The following is a 14,176-nucleotide window of genomic DNA, read 5'->3' as shown; positions in this document are numbered from 1 at the left end:
GAGTCCAATAAAATTAGATTTTTCATTTTATGATTTTTCTATGATTTACTATGATTTTTCAAAAATTCACCGAAAATAAAAAAAAAGAAAATCCGGAATCATGGGTACTGTAGCAACCTATCGTTACTGTAGCGAACCGCCGCTGAAAAACCGCCCAGAGGGTAAAACAGACGGCTTTAGATAGTTCAGGGGGTAAAACAGACGGTTTCATAGTTGGGGGTGAAGTAGACTAGGTGGGGGGTTAAGTAGACTTTTTCCTTTTGATATATATGCTCCAAATTCAGAGCCTGTTTATGTGTCTCTTCACATATTTGCATTTCAACAACACATATCCCCTTCAAGCTATTTATCCAACAAGCTTGTTGCACATTGGAATCGGCTGCAACATGGTTTTCCATGGGTGGTCGTTTATTTTTAGAATTGGATTTCAACAATGTACAGTTCTTTGGTAAACTTTAGTCGTGATGATTGCAGTCAAAACGTTTTTTTCATTATTGAAAAAAGAAGACATGTCCTCCATCTTCATCCATATGGCAACATTCAGGACACCGGGTATCAAAGATAGCAGATCTCCTTTCAAGTCATTGCTTCACACGAACTCTTGTTGCATGGAGGCTTTCGTCTGAGCTACCTACCGTACAAACCCAGAATCTCACAACAAACGTGCATCCAACCAAGTCTAGATTCAAATAGTTGCTCATGCTACTGACATGATAATCTCCATATACTTTGATTGCTCGTTCGATACAAATTAGGAACGATCACGCAAAATCATTGTGGGTTAACACTTTAATTGTCTCTCGAAGCAAAGATGATACAGTCATCACTGTTGCTGAAACACCTACTCTCATATGCATGTGGGTATATGTTGCATTTCGTTGAAGTGGACGTGGCCCACAAAACTAAAATCTTCTCACTGCCCACAAAACATAGAAGTGACCACATGCAACATAATATAAACAACCAAACATAATTTTACCAACCACAGTTTACATGTGGATGACAATCGAACACAAACATATTGCATATATTTATATTAACTTGGGCCGACCTAATGGAAGGGTAAGGCTAATACAAGCAACTAGTTACACATACTGAACACCTTATTAACGAATGCGCGCAAACCTTTGGACCCAAGCACATCATCTACCACATAAAAATAATAATTAGCTACAGATCGTCCTACCATTTGAATAGAAGTTGACTGCAAAATACGAACATGTGTCCTAAGTCAAAAACTTAAACCTAGACATACAGGTTGAAGCAGACTAATTTATATGCTCAAGCTCAATGCCACAATTTAGGGTCATATGATCGTCGCAACGGCTTGTTAAAGTGGAACAAACCTAGTCCCTCATTTTGTTTTTACAAAATACGCATAATTTAAGATTAAATTTATTAATATTTAATTAATATTAGTCCATAAAAGTATCCACTATAAAAATTTACACAGAGTTAAAAACGCTTCTCTTTATCTGATGTTAATTTCCCTGTCATATCAGCAATATATCCCAGAGACCATGCTCGGTCAAACTATATTACTATACCCTACCATTTTGAAAAGGAAGGATCAAGCCATAGCAAGTTTTACACGAGAAGATAGCATATCAAGTCCACGAGAAGATAGCATAGCAAGTCCACGAGAAGATAGCATGTGCTCCTATCCCTTGCCGTATGCCGTAGTAACTAGCAGTCTTATCAATCTTTAATCTGCAGCCATAGCCCATAAGTCAGTCGACTCACCATGTGTCCCTAAAACGACGGAAGAATCCAGCCTGAGAACTCCACGTAAACTCAATGTTAATAACTTTATAAAGTTTTTGTACAAAACTTGACTAAAAAAAAACTGTTTTGTTCCCAATAGAGCACTATATATCTATCAATCAGTGTTATCCGCATCCAAATATCCGTATCCCTTTGATCACCAAAAAGACTGCTTGCCAAAATTCAGCTGCTGCAGATTGCATAGAAGTTGACCATCCATGCTGATGTTAGCACTTTTTTTTAGCGAAGATGTCAGTACCTTTTCTTTTCTTCCTTTTATTAGGAACTTATACGCCCAACAAAAAAAAATCGTATGACATTATTATTCACTGTGATGCTTGTGTTCGTCCAAACTGGGCGGCGACAATGGTGGAACAGCATGATACATCAGTATCCCTGAAGGCAAGATCAACGGATTGCAGTATCTTTCTAGCAGATGCCTTAGAATCAGTAGCTCCAACCACTCTTGTCAAGTCCCCAGGTGTGGTAACATTTTGGCTCTGCTCATTGGTTTTCTTGGGTGAGAGTTTGGCATTCACAGCAGGTTGGCCAGCTGCAATGGCGGAAGTGAAGACACCAGATTCGCGCAGACTCTGAACAATTGACTGGCAGAGAAAAGAGAACTACTGTTAAGCATTAAATAGCACAGAAAATGATAGTGACTTCACACGGCAGCATTGTTGGTACCCACCATTGGGGTGTATATGCGAGTCAGCACTCCTTTCCTCAGAAGCTTTAAGTTCATCTGTTTATCGTTCCACACGACACGTTCATTGTACCTAGCCAAAAAAAGAAACAAGAAACAGTTACAACAACAACAACAACAACAAAGCCTTTAAGTCCCAAACAGTGGTAGGCTAAAACAAGAAACATTACAAGAAAAAAAAATTAGCAAAACAACACTAAAATCCATTTCTATGTAAGAGAAAAAAAATGTAATGCCACAACTTTAATGCATTCAACTGGCACCAAGAGGCAGCTGGAATAGTGTGTGTAAACATTAGATCTTTCCATGAAATAGTCCAGTGTAGTCTGATTGTTCCAGATTCAGGGCAAATGCTGCGGTGTAAGGTTTGAGCCAATGTCTCTAGTCCCAGTCTGATTCACCTTAACGCAATAAATTATGTTTCATGTATTCTGTCATAAAAAAGAAAACAGTATCTATTCAACAACCTAATAAGACCTTGGGCCTTTTGAGTTTTGAGTCAAGCCTTCTCAAGCTGGTCCAGACTTGGGCCATGTTTTCTGGTGAGGCATTTGAGGACTGTCTCGGTCTGAAAACCCCAAGTCCCCAACATGTGATTTCATTGAGGTTACTATCTTGACCCTATAGGTTGCAACTTGGGAATTGTTATGCATCCACTTGTTACCATGTGCTTGAAGTTAGCAAGTTATTTCATTGTTGAATGAGTAACCACCATACCAAATGATGGCTGTACTAGTATAGTATAGGTAGACAGACCATACCTGAGGAAGAAGACACGAGATGGAATAAAAAACTATTTTAACCTTCTAAAACCCTAAATCCTGTTTGATCGGGGAAAAAAATATAGTACAGTGTGATCCCTTTTATAGGAGTGCTTAGAAAACTAGCTATTTACGTGCCTGAACCTTGATTGCTTCTGCTGGGTTTCAACTCTAGCCTACCCCAACTTGTTTGGGACTTAAAGGCTTTGTTGTTGTTGTTGTTGTTGTTGATCCCTTTTATGAGGACATTTTCGATTTGAATAAACCCTTAAGAAATAATCTCTAAAGTTAAGGAAACTCATCTCCAAGACTCCAACACAGATTAAACCTCTTATAAAAAATAATCCAAATACGAAAACTGTTAATATATCTAACTTCCATGTTCCAATCAATCAAGTGCCATTCTGAACTGAGTGAACAGAACTGCAGCGTCTCTAAAGCATTACACAATCACAAAACAATTAAGCAATGAAAATTACCAGCGAAGCATTTCTTCTTCACTAGCAGTCGATGCAATTATAAAAGCCTGCATAGCAAATGTTTAAGTTAGTGGTAGAAGGGACAGTAGCTAGCTGAGTCATCCAGTGGGAAGCACCAAGAACAGCATATATTTCTTGAGCTTCAGAATTACATATAAAAGCATCTTCACTTACTGCTCTGTCAAAATCCAACATGAAACATCTCTTAACATCTTCTTTTGTAGGCTTGCATCCACAGCGATCGCGTCTAGATGTCAAATCTGAAAATTTAGTGTATGTATAGTGCAGAACTGCAGCCTCCTCCAACTTGATCTCACTGTTAGTGATGTGCCAGAATATTGTAAGAATAACTCTTATTCTGAGATGTACTCCCTCCAATCACAAAAAAATTTACATATTGGATATTGACAGGTATCCAGATTGAACTTGTTGAGACAGATAAGATTTTCATGTTCTTGATACCAAATGATGTCTTACTAATAATTTAAGACACAAGAACTTGTGACCAGAGGTAGTACTGATGAACATATATGATAATGTCAAATTGTATGTTGTCAAAATATCCTTACTTTGGGCTCTTTGCATAATTATGCCACCTGTGTGCGCCATTAGGGCGGAGATGGTCTTGAATTCGTGCAGCAGATTTTCCATTACCATAAGTGAGAAAATAATTAGGATTTCCACGCGTCGCTTCCTTATACATGCCAAAGTAAGTATCTTTAGGGAGATGATCATAATTCTTCTTGAACATAGATACCTGGTAAGATATTGCCATGCAAAAAAAAGTTTGTCATGATAAGATCATTATTCAGAGGTACTGCTCGCCTACTACAACTCCGCCTATGTTGGGGTGCCTATGGTGTTCTAGCATAGCAGGTCCTGATAAAAGAGGAGGGTTGTGTTAGGCTTCGCGAGCCAATGTAAAAACTTAGCCACTAGTATGGAGATGAAACCCAAAAGAATCCCGCTAGGGCGTAACCCTCTTAGCGACACTGCCATGCCGGAACCCGGGTATGGTGTTAAATGAGCAAGGGCCGGGCCGTCACCCCTGTGACGCGCCGTGTCGTGATCTGGGCACGGTGTCCTGAACCGTGACTAGGGGCTCTTGGTGGGTTTCAACTCTAGCCTACGCCAACTTATTTGGGACTGACAGGCTTTGTTGTTGTTGTTGTTGTACTGCTCGCCTACTACAATAGCTGATGAAGGTTCACAAGTTGCAACTGGTGCAGTATATGAGATATTTCCCTTGCTAAAAATGATAACAAAAGATATCTTATAGTATAGATAAACACATCTACAGATCCCAACAGAATCTCTTGATCTGCTGTTGTTCTTGGGCATGCTAGGGCATCATGACTTGTTGCCCAGACACTGCATCCTCTATTTTGCCACTTTTCTTTTTCATGACTAGATAACTGAACATGCATTGTAACAGACCTAAGATGATAGTACCAGAAGTTGTAAGCTTCAAAACAAGCTGCATGATTTTGCTGGCAGAAATCTAGTGGGCTCTTGGTGCTTCAAAGAAACTTAAAAGTAGTACTAAAGAAGTGAACAAAGCAACCATGGAAAGTTCAGAGCGCACAAATAATTATCCTTGAATCCAAAAAAAAACCTTATAAAATTGCATCCTATCTGCAGGCCACCTAAAATTGTATCATAACACATGTGTGCACATAGGCATAGATGACCCCAACTTATGCAAAGGTGAAGCCATAGTCGCCAGAACCAACTCATTTTTTCTAAAAATATACAATTTACTGAACTGGCTAAATTCCATATACACTTGTAAAAAAAAAGGGCATACCCTAGTGCAGAGAGCTCCCGCTCTGTGCGGGGTCTAGGGAAAGGTGTTAGTGGCAAGCCTTACCCTCACCTGTGCAATGCGAGGAGACCGCGACTCAAACCCGGGATCTTCCGGTCACAGGCGGTAAGACTCTACCGCTTGCACCAGGCCCGCCCTTCCCATATACACTTATACAGTACATAATTAAAATACCTCAATTTTAATTAGGGATGGCAACTGAAATGGAATTTCAACAGTGTTTGCAAATCTTCCTAAGTGAAAGTCTGAATGAGCAACAAGGAATGCAAGTCCCAATTAATTTTCAAGCAAACGTAGATAGTCACAAAGTACTTGAGTAGGACTCACTTCATGCAGGAATTGTAAGCAAGGAACAACGAAAATCTGAATAAATGCATATAAAATATCCAATAATTTAAAAACAACAAATTGAGCTTCCACTATAGATGCCTTATAAACATGAGCAGAAACTAGTAACTACAGCATGCAATCATTCGCAAACAAAACTAAAATTGCATTGCACAAAATGAACTAGTTAGGTGCCCACAATTAGAGGAATAAGTTGCCCCCAGTTTTGTATGTGATTGTCAAAATGAAAAGAAAATGATTGCATTAACTTCATGGTGTATAAAAGTTTCATGATGAGTAGTGGTGTTATTCTCAGATACACAAAGTTATGTTAACATGTGGTTTGCAAACAATGGTATATAGGTTGGCGCTTAAGGGGCGAAAAGAAATTAAAAAAAAAGGCTTACTTCACTGAATGGATCTTTTATATTGTCACGCTCAACACTGCTTTCCTGAAGACATTTAAGTTAATTAGTCATCGAAATTTTGTGGACAGCCAGACATATGAGTAGCAGGGCAAAACTTGATTCTTGGCTTTTTTTTACTTACATAGTTTGGAAAAATAACCATGTCAACATCACGAGGGACCTCAGCTAACAAACGTCTAACAGAATACTCAGCAGCTCCACCAGGATAGAGTAACTCATCAGTGTCTAGATGTATGATCCAATCCATGCCACCATCCTTCAAAAATTAGCATTGTCCTTAGTGTATGAAATGCCTAAAGAAAAATCTCAAAGAAAAACTAGAAACCTACATTGTTGCATAGCAGTCCCAGTGACTAGCTAAAGCTACAAATGAAAAGCTCAATCATTCATATAACAGAATAAACAGCAGATATAACAGACAAGAGACATACCCGAGCCATTACAATAGCCATCTCCATGTTGAGTGATTGCTTCACAAAGAGTTCATAGTTGCAAGGTTTATAGAAAAATCCTGAAAGCCAAGTCTCGTTCCAGATTCGACTTGAGCCCAAGCAATAAAATACATCAGGAAGGCGACAGAGATGAGCGAAAGAAACTCTATCAAAGAACATGCCAAGCCAGACATTATGCCATGCTATGTCCTAAAAGTGGGTTACTAGTACTAGTAGGCATGGAAAAATTCTCCCTTCATCCATCATTGTCAATGGTTGGGTGCGGTCTGACTTAATTTTGTCTGGCTACACCAGGAACCGTATCCTTTTGATTCTCACTTTCAAAATTGAAACGAAATGCAGAAATCATTATGTGGTTATTCTTTATGGGATTTTTTTTATTTAGAATTCTAGGGCAATTCTTTATGGGATTTATGTGGTTCTTAGCAGAAAGGAAATGGCACACAAAAGTATGTTATCGAAAACAGCGGACTGGGAATACGAAGCTGACCTCCGTGCCTGCCGCTCCTCAAGATCCTTGGTTCTGTACACCACTTTTACCCCCTTCCGTAATCAATCAATCAAGAAGACAAACAAAGGCACTGAAATTAGCGCTGGAACTGCGGAACATGGAAAGGATCAAGAACACAAACGCACAGAGAATTCTGCCACCCACAGGAATTGACTCGAGGACTCCCGCGACATTGGGTTTGGCCGCCTTCCCCTCCACAAAGAGCAGGAACTGCGCGACGCCGACGACCTTGTGGTAGAAGAGCCAGGGCAGGATCTGCTCAAGACCCGCGGAGGTGCTCGTCTGCACGCACACCTTGGGCTGGAGATGTTCCTCTACAGAAGCCATGGTCTGGATGGCAGCGCCCGAGTCGGAGGGGAAGGACCAGCCACGGAGGTAGGGGAAGGCGGGGGCGGAGGATCCCACGAGCACATCGTTGCAGTCGGACGAGGGGAGGGACGGCGCGGTGGGCTCGGCCATGCCGGGGAAGGCGTGGGAGGGCCAGCGCGTGGTCGGGTCATCGACGCCGCCGCCGCGCCACTGGAGCACGAAAGCCAGCGCAGCGAGCGCGAGCGGGAGGACTGTCAGGAGCAGGAGTAGCTGGCGCCACGCGGCGCCGCCGCCGGAGGGCGCCTGCGCCGGCGGCATCGAAGACGCCGATCTCTCGAGGCCGGTTGTGGTGGGTTTTCCGTTCGTTCCGCGTTCCCCACTTTGGGCCGGCCTGTTCGATTTTGGGGGGCTAATAAAAGAAGTGACGTTACCTCACTCAATTTCGTAAAGTTCGTTTTTCCTCCTCCGACTTCAGGACCGAGTAATACACCTCATCCACTTTCTAAACTGTTCATCTTACCCTCGTTATAAACGGTTTTGAAGGTGTTTTTGACTTTTTCTTTTTTATTTATTTTAGCTGAATCTTTAAAAAATCATAGTAAAAATAATAAAATAGAAAATTCAATTTTATTGAACTTACATAAGTAGATCTACACCGTGAACATATAATATGGTATGCTTTACTATAGAGTTTTTGCTATAGCTTTAGATCTATGCTTTTCTGTAATTAAATAGAATAATTCATAGTTGTAGTTTCTATAGGTCAAATTGTGGTGAAATTTTTATGGTGTACTAATTATTATATGCTTAAACTATAGTAAAAATTTCATACTCATTGGATCATGTATAACTTAGTTATAGATTTTATTTAGATTTATGCTTCTTAAATACAAATAAATCTATAACTAAGCTATACATGATCCAATCAGTATAAATTTTTACTACAATTCAAGCATACAATAATTAGCCCACCATAAAAATTTCATCACAATTAGGACCATAGAAACTACAGCTATGAATTATTCCCATTAATTACAGAAAAGCATAGATCTAAAGTTACAACAAAAAGTTTGTACTAAAGCGTATCATATTATATGTTCACTGTGTATATCTACTCATGTGAAGTCCAACAAAATTGAATTTTCTATTTTATGATTTTTCTGTGATTTACTATGATTTTTTTAAGATTCAACCAAAATAAATAAATAAAAAGATAAAACCATCTTCAAAACTGATTATAACAGAGCCAGGGAGGTAAGATGAACGGTTTTAAAAGTTGAACGAGGTGTTTTGCCCGATTTTAGAGTTCAGGAAGGAAAAGCGGACTTTCGCGAAAGTTGAGGAGGTAATGTGGACTTTTTCCGTTAATAAACTTTCGTCTCCCCTCCTCTGCTACAGCTATACATGGCCCATTTTTTCAGAAGGGGTTTCCACCCTCGAATCCGTGATTTTGAGTATTATTTAACTTCCATGAAATTGCATTCAAACATTTCTATATTATGAACAAAAGATACTAATTATTGATCATCCACAAGCAGTAGGAAATAATTATTCCTCTATCCACAGTTGCATCCCGCAAGCTAGAGGAGAGTGAAGGCAGCAAATATTCTCTTTTATCATGGGCTAACAAATATTTTCTTTATCATGCAAGCACGCTAGAGAAGAAAAGGAACTTTCTCAAAAATGGAACAACTAAAGAATTTAGCGTGGACTGTAAAGCCTAGTGTAAAAGAAATAGGAGTTGATCAGATCAGGAAAAGGCAGCTCAAGGTGTTAATTAAGAATATAATAAACCTTGAAGGTATAATTATTTCCCTTTTATTTTCCATAACCGTGAGATTTTGAGTCATTTTTGCGCATGATCTCTCGCTGTCACGACGAGATTGGCATGTGAATTTCCCCAATATATTATAATAACCTTTTTCAGTATTTTTGTCGATAAATTGTTTCCCTTTTATTTTCCATAACCGTGAGATTTTAAGTCCTTTTAACGCATGATCTCGCTGTCACGACGAGATTGCTATGTGAATTGGACCAATATATTATAACCCGATAATACCCACGCGTTGTTGCAGAGATTTTATAAAAATACATTACTATAGTCTATGTAATAAATAAGAGCTATAGACCTTTAGGCACTCAAAATAATTGGCCGATAATACTGCTGTACGGGAGGGTGGGATGAGGTTTTGACACCTGTAACAGTTTGAACTTCAGTAACATTCAGTTAGAACTTGGATAGTACTGAAAATAGAAATTTCAGAATCAGAATAATATATAGGACAACACTTGGACCTAAAGACATAGCAACACAAAATTTGCCTCCGTTCTGATTGTGACAAATTGCTTCCTCTCTCCTGCACATAACAGTGGCGCATGAGCTGATGAGCATGGGAGAAAAAGGATCAGCGAAAGGATGCGTGGTAATTACCTAGCGATAGTAAGCAAGTGAAAGAATGGCGCGCCATTCAGAGCAATAAGTCAATGACGTTAAAATACATTAATTGACACGCTCATTTGTGCTTGATGATGGCCGTGGACGACGCCTGCCGCTGCCGGCCCTGGTATGCGTCGGCGTACTCTTGCGTGACGTACCGTCCTCCTCTGGATCGATCTCTCAGTCTCAGAACGCGAGGCTGCAATTGTCCTTGTGAGGGCATGTAGGCTCGACTGTCCCGCCGAACGCCCCGTGGGCGGCTCAGGCTATGCGGGGGATCCCGCCGAGACGACGCGTGACAGGCCTGATTGCCGTGCCCTGCCCTGGGGCAGCGACGAACGCGAGGAGGTGACAGCGGGCGGGAGGCACGCCATGCTTGCCCGTACGCTGGCTCGGTAGGAAAGATCCACGCTCGCGCCAGAGCAAGTCGAGGTGCACGGGTTATAACCTGACGGATACACCGACGGTTGAGTTCTGGATTGGTAGTGGAAAATCCAAGGCATTCGGAGATGACGATAGAGGAGGAATTGAGGCCCCGCCCCGTTTGGAACCGAGGTTTCTCAAAGGAATTTTACAGGAAAGCGGTTCCTTTGGTTGGCTGACGTCACATACGGTTTGGATCGAAGGAATAAATCCTACTGTTCCGGAGGAAAGGCTGGGTGGCCTTCACACAGCACTGGAACCAGAACATCTACTCCGACTCAAATTATTCGCGGAAGCCTGAGGCAAACGGGTGCGACATAGATGATCAGATGAGCACATGCCTTTTCAGTGGGCCCCACGTGATGCATTTGGTCCATGAGCCGTGTAGGCTGCTTCATTTTTTTTCCTAATAATTCATGGGACCATACGATTAGTAATGTTTAGTCGTGTCATTTCAAGGCTTAGAAGATACTTTGACATTCATTTCCAATTCAATATATAATTTCCTGTTCCGTGCATTCCAAACAACCTCTCTTATGAAGTTCCTTGTGTTTTTTCGATCCTCTATTTTACTCCTACCATACCTTTCTATTTCTATGTTTTCTTCCTTTCCTATGTTTCTCACTCCTGTGTTCGAAACAGGCCTGAGAAAGGGAGAAAAGATCGAGGCACACTAGACTGAAGAAGAGTTTGGACCCATATACATGAAGTGGCTTCATAGAATCACAGGAAAATATGGTAGCGGGGAACTTCCGTTTCCTGGTTACTCTGGAAGTCTGGGTTGCTGATCGACTTACTGTAATTTTTCATGCAATCTTTGTGTCGACTGTCGAACGGAGACACCTCAAATTCCTGCACGTACGGCAGGATGGTACTACGATTTTGTTAAGACTGAAGTTGATGTACGGCAGGATGGCTCACACGACTCTTCCATCCGTACCCAAGTACGTAATAACTGGTCGTACCCATAGCAGGGTTGACCTGATGCACTTAGAACTTTCATGCAATACATGAGAATTGAGATTCAACTCTGCACTTGTCTTTACATTCAAGATCGCCGTACAGACTAGCATAACAAAGCACACAGGGTGGAAGTGGAACCATCGAATTGTACTCCTATTACATCCTCAAGGTTACGGCTGCTCAAAATCACTCCTCTTCTTCGTCCATGTCATTTTCACTAACTAGATGGCCAAGGCAAACTTTGGCTTTTTTTGCTCCCGGCGAACTCGACGCACCAACCCCTTCACTTTTCCTCTTCTCGGCCTGCCCTGCATCCTCCCCATCTTTCATAACCTCGCCTGAAGACTTGCTATCGCCCTCTTTCTCGGCAGAATCATCCTTCTTCTCCGATGGTAGCTCGGCTCCCTTCTTCATGGACTGCTCGCACTCCTTCAGGAACGCACGCACTTCATCATCCTCAGCGACATGTAGAGCTGTCTGGCCACCTTTAGTCTTTGCTGTGACGTCGATACCTTTCTTCACAAGGTACTTCACAAGATCCAGGTGGGAATTCTGCGCAGCAAAGTGCAGTGCCGTGAAGCCTTTCCGATTCTTCGCTTTCACAGAGGCCCCAGATGCCAGCAGCTCACGGACCACTTCTACATGGCCCTTCTGGGAAGCAAAATGAATCGCTGCAGTGTCGTCCATTGCTGCAGCTCCCACATCAGCTTTGTGCTTGCAAAGGCATCTCACAACATCAACATGCCCAGCCCATGCAGCCAGATGGAGTCTGAATGAAGAAATAACTTGTGTCAAGGAGGCAGTAAAATTCAGAGAAAAAGTGACAGAATTCTACTGCAGCAACATCACATCCTGCTCACCGAGAAACTACTCTGCCTCTATCTTTGAGACCATTAATTCAGCAAGAATGATATGATACACCAAGAAAGTTAAAAATTTACTTGAATGAATGCTAACAGAATGTTCAAGCAAGCTCAACATCATATACTGTATTTTCACATAATTGTCCAGTCAACCCCTTTCCAAAAAATAAAGCCACGAGTAAAGACAGCGACCTGTTGCCCTGGATTAGCAAAAAAAAAATTCAGGAACTATATCTAGTAGATAAACGAGTTTGTTGCAGGCTAGTTTGAGAAGGAAGAGTTTATCAGTCCCATAGTACTGATAGATACTTATCAGAATACATGCTACAAGAAAGGGGCAAAAAAAAAATCAATGGTACATGACAAAGCACACCATCTGTCAGCATATAAAATTATGGGTGTAAATATGTTCCAATAAAGCAAGATTATATCTATACTGTGCCATATCACTATTGCGGAGATAAACAGAAGGCATTGATTGGATATGTTAGGGAGAGATTGTGTAGTCAAAGACCAAGTAATAATGAATTATCGTACCAATGAATCAGTTTGCCCCCAACTCAAACGATTCATAGATGCAGCAACAATGGAAAAAATTACACTAGAGGAGACAAGCACCAGACTTGGTCTTAACCTCTTAGGACTTAAACTCAGGTTGGGTTGGGGATGGTACAGAGCATTGGCCTTAGGGTTTCAATGTGGTCCAGTTTGTAAACCTGGAGAATTCTAACGCTGCCTGCAAATATTCCAGGCTTCCAGCATACGAAATGTTGAAGACATTCAATTCACTACAAGCTAGCGAAATATTATAGTATGCTCAACAATATTTCTTGTGTGAAATAATAAGGGGCAATGATGTACAATGGCTTATACTGTCCATGAATTAGCAGAAAAATTAAGGAATAGCTATATCACTTTATGGATGAGATGATGCACCATGCCATTCATATGTAAGGGAGGGAGGAGAGATCCAGATGCCGGATGAACAGAATTTGTGCAGTGTTGAAGGCTATTTCATTTTGTGAAAGAAAAAACAGTGGCAAGTCAGCTGCAACAACAAAAATAACAAAGAGCCGAATTATATCCATCAAAAGAGGCAGCAGGCGCAATTCGCAGGCTTGTTCTATTAGGGTTTAGTGACCAAGGCCCAATGGCACACGTATAATTATATATACACACTCTTAATAAAGAAATTAAAGATGCTAACGATCCGTAACGCAAGGCACGGCTACTCGGCGCTTCTCTGCTGATAAGATACAGAGGAAAGGAGGGAGGGAAAGGGGGATTTGAAGGGATGGTGTTCATACGGTGTGCGTGAGAGGCGGTCCCTTGAGTTGACGGCCGAGAGGGTTGGACTCGCACAACGACTCCACCGCTGCCGCATCACCAGACCTTGCGGCCTTGTGCAGAGGAAGATCTTCTTCCTCATCTCGCCCACGCCCTCGCCCTCTTCCGCCTCCGCGGCGGCCGCCGCTGCCGCCGCCGCCACCGTGACGCCGCCCCATCAGTCTCGCGAATCGGTCAGGTAACTGGATCGATGCCTTGGACTGCAGCAGAAAGGGAGAAAATGGGAATTTTGTCATCCTCGGGACCGGGCTTCGCTACTTTTCCATCGGATTCGGATGAGATTCGCTGTTATCGAACACAGCCAACACACTAGAATACCCTATCAATCCATTTGATGCTTTTGTACACTTTCTGTTCCACATTTGCCCTTGCCCCTTCATTCTAAAGAGATCGGCTCTTCATTGTATAAAACAGATCGATTGTGTTGTTGAGGGGAAAACGAACGGAGTGACAAAAAAGATCGGCCAAGCTCCCAGCCTTACCCCATCGATGCCTCTCCTGTCCCTTCATCCTGAAAGATTTTTTTTTTTTGCGATTTTCATTGTGAAAGTCTGCTATTTCATTCTCTACATAAAATCAAC

At 41.6% G+C, this 14,176-nt stretch overlaps 2 pseudogenes; both read right to left on the bottom strand.

Annotated features, from left to right (window-relative positions):
• Nucleotides 1-1,454: 1,454 nt before the first annotated feature.
• Nucleotides 1,455-7,976, bottom strand: LOC136539203 (glycosyltransferase-like At2g41451; annotated as a pseudogene).
• Nucleotides 7,977-11,419: 3,443 nt separating this feature from the next.
• Nucleotides 11,420-13,942, bottom strand: LOC136491555 (uncharacterized; annotated as a pseudogene).
• Between the last annotated feature and the right edge of the window lie 234 nt (nt 13,943-14,176).

Source organism: Miscanthus floridulus, chromosome 1, assembly GCF_019320115.1.
Source record: "Miscanthus floridulus cultivar M001 chromosome 1, ASM1932011v1, whole genome shotgun sequence".
In the NCBI taxonomy this organism is placed as follows: Eukaryota; Viridiplantae; Streptophyta; class Magnoliopsida; order Poales; family Poaceae; genus Miscanthus; species Miscanthus floridulus.
The sequence above is the reverse complement of the archived record's forward strand: the minus strand, read 5'-3'. Positions and strand labels throughout refer to the sequence as shown.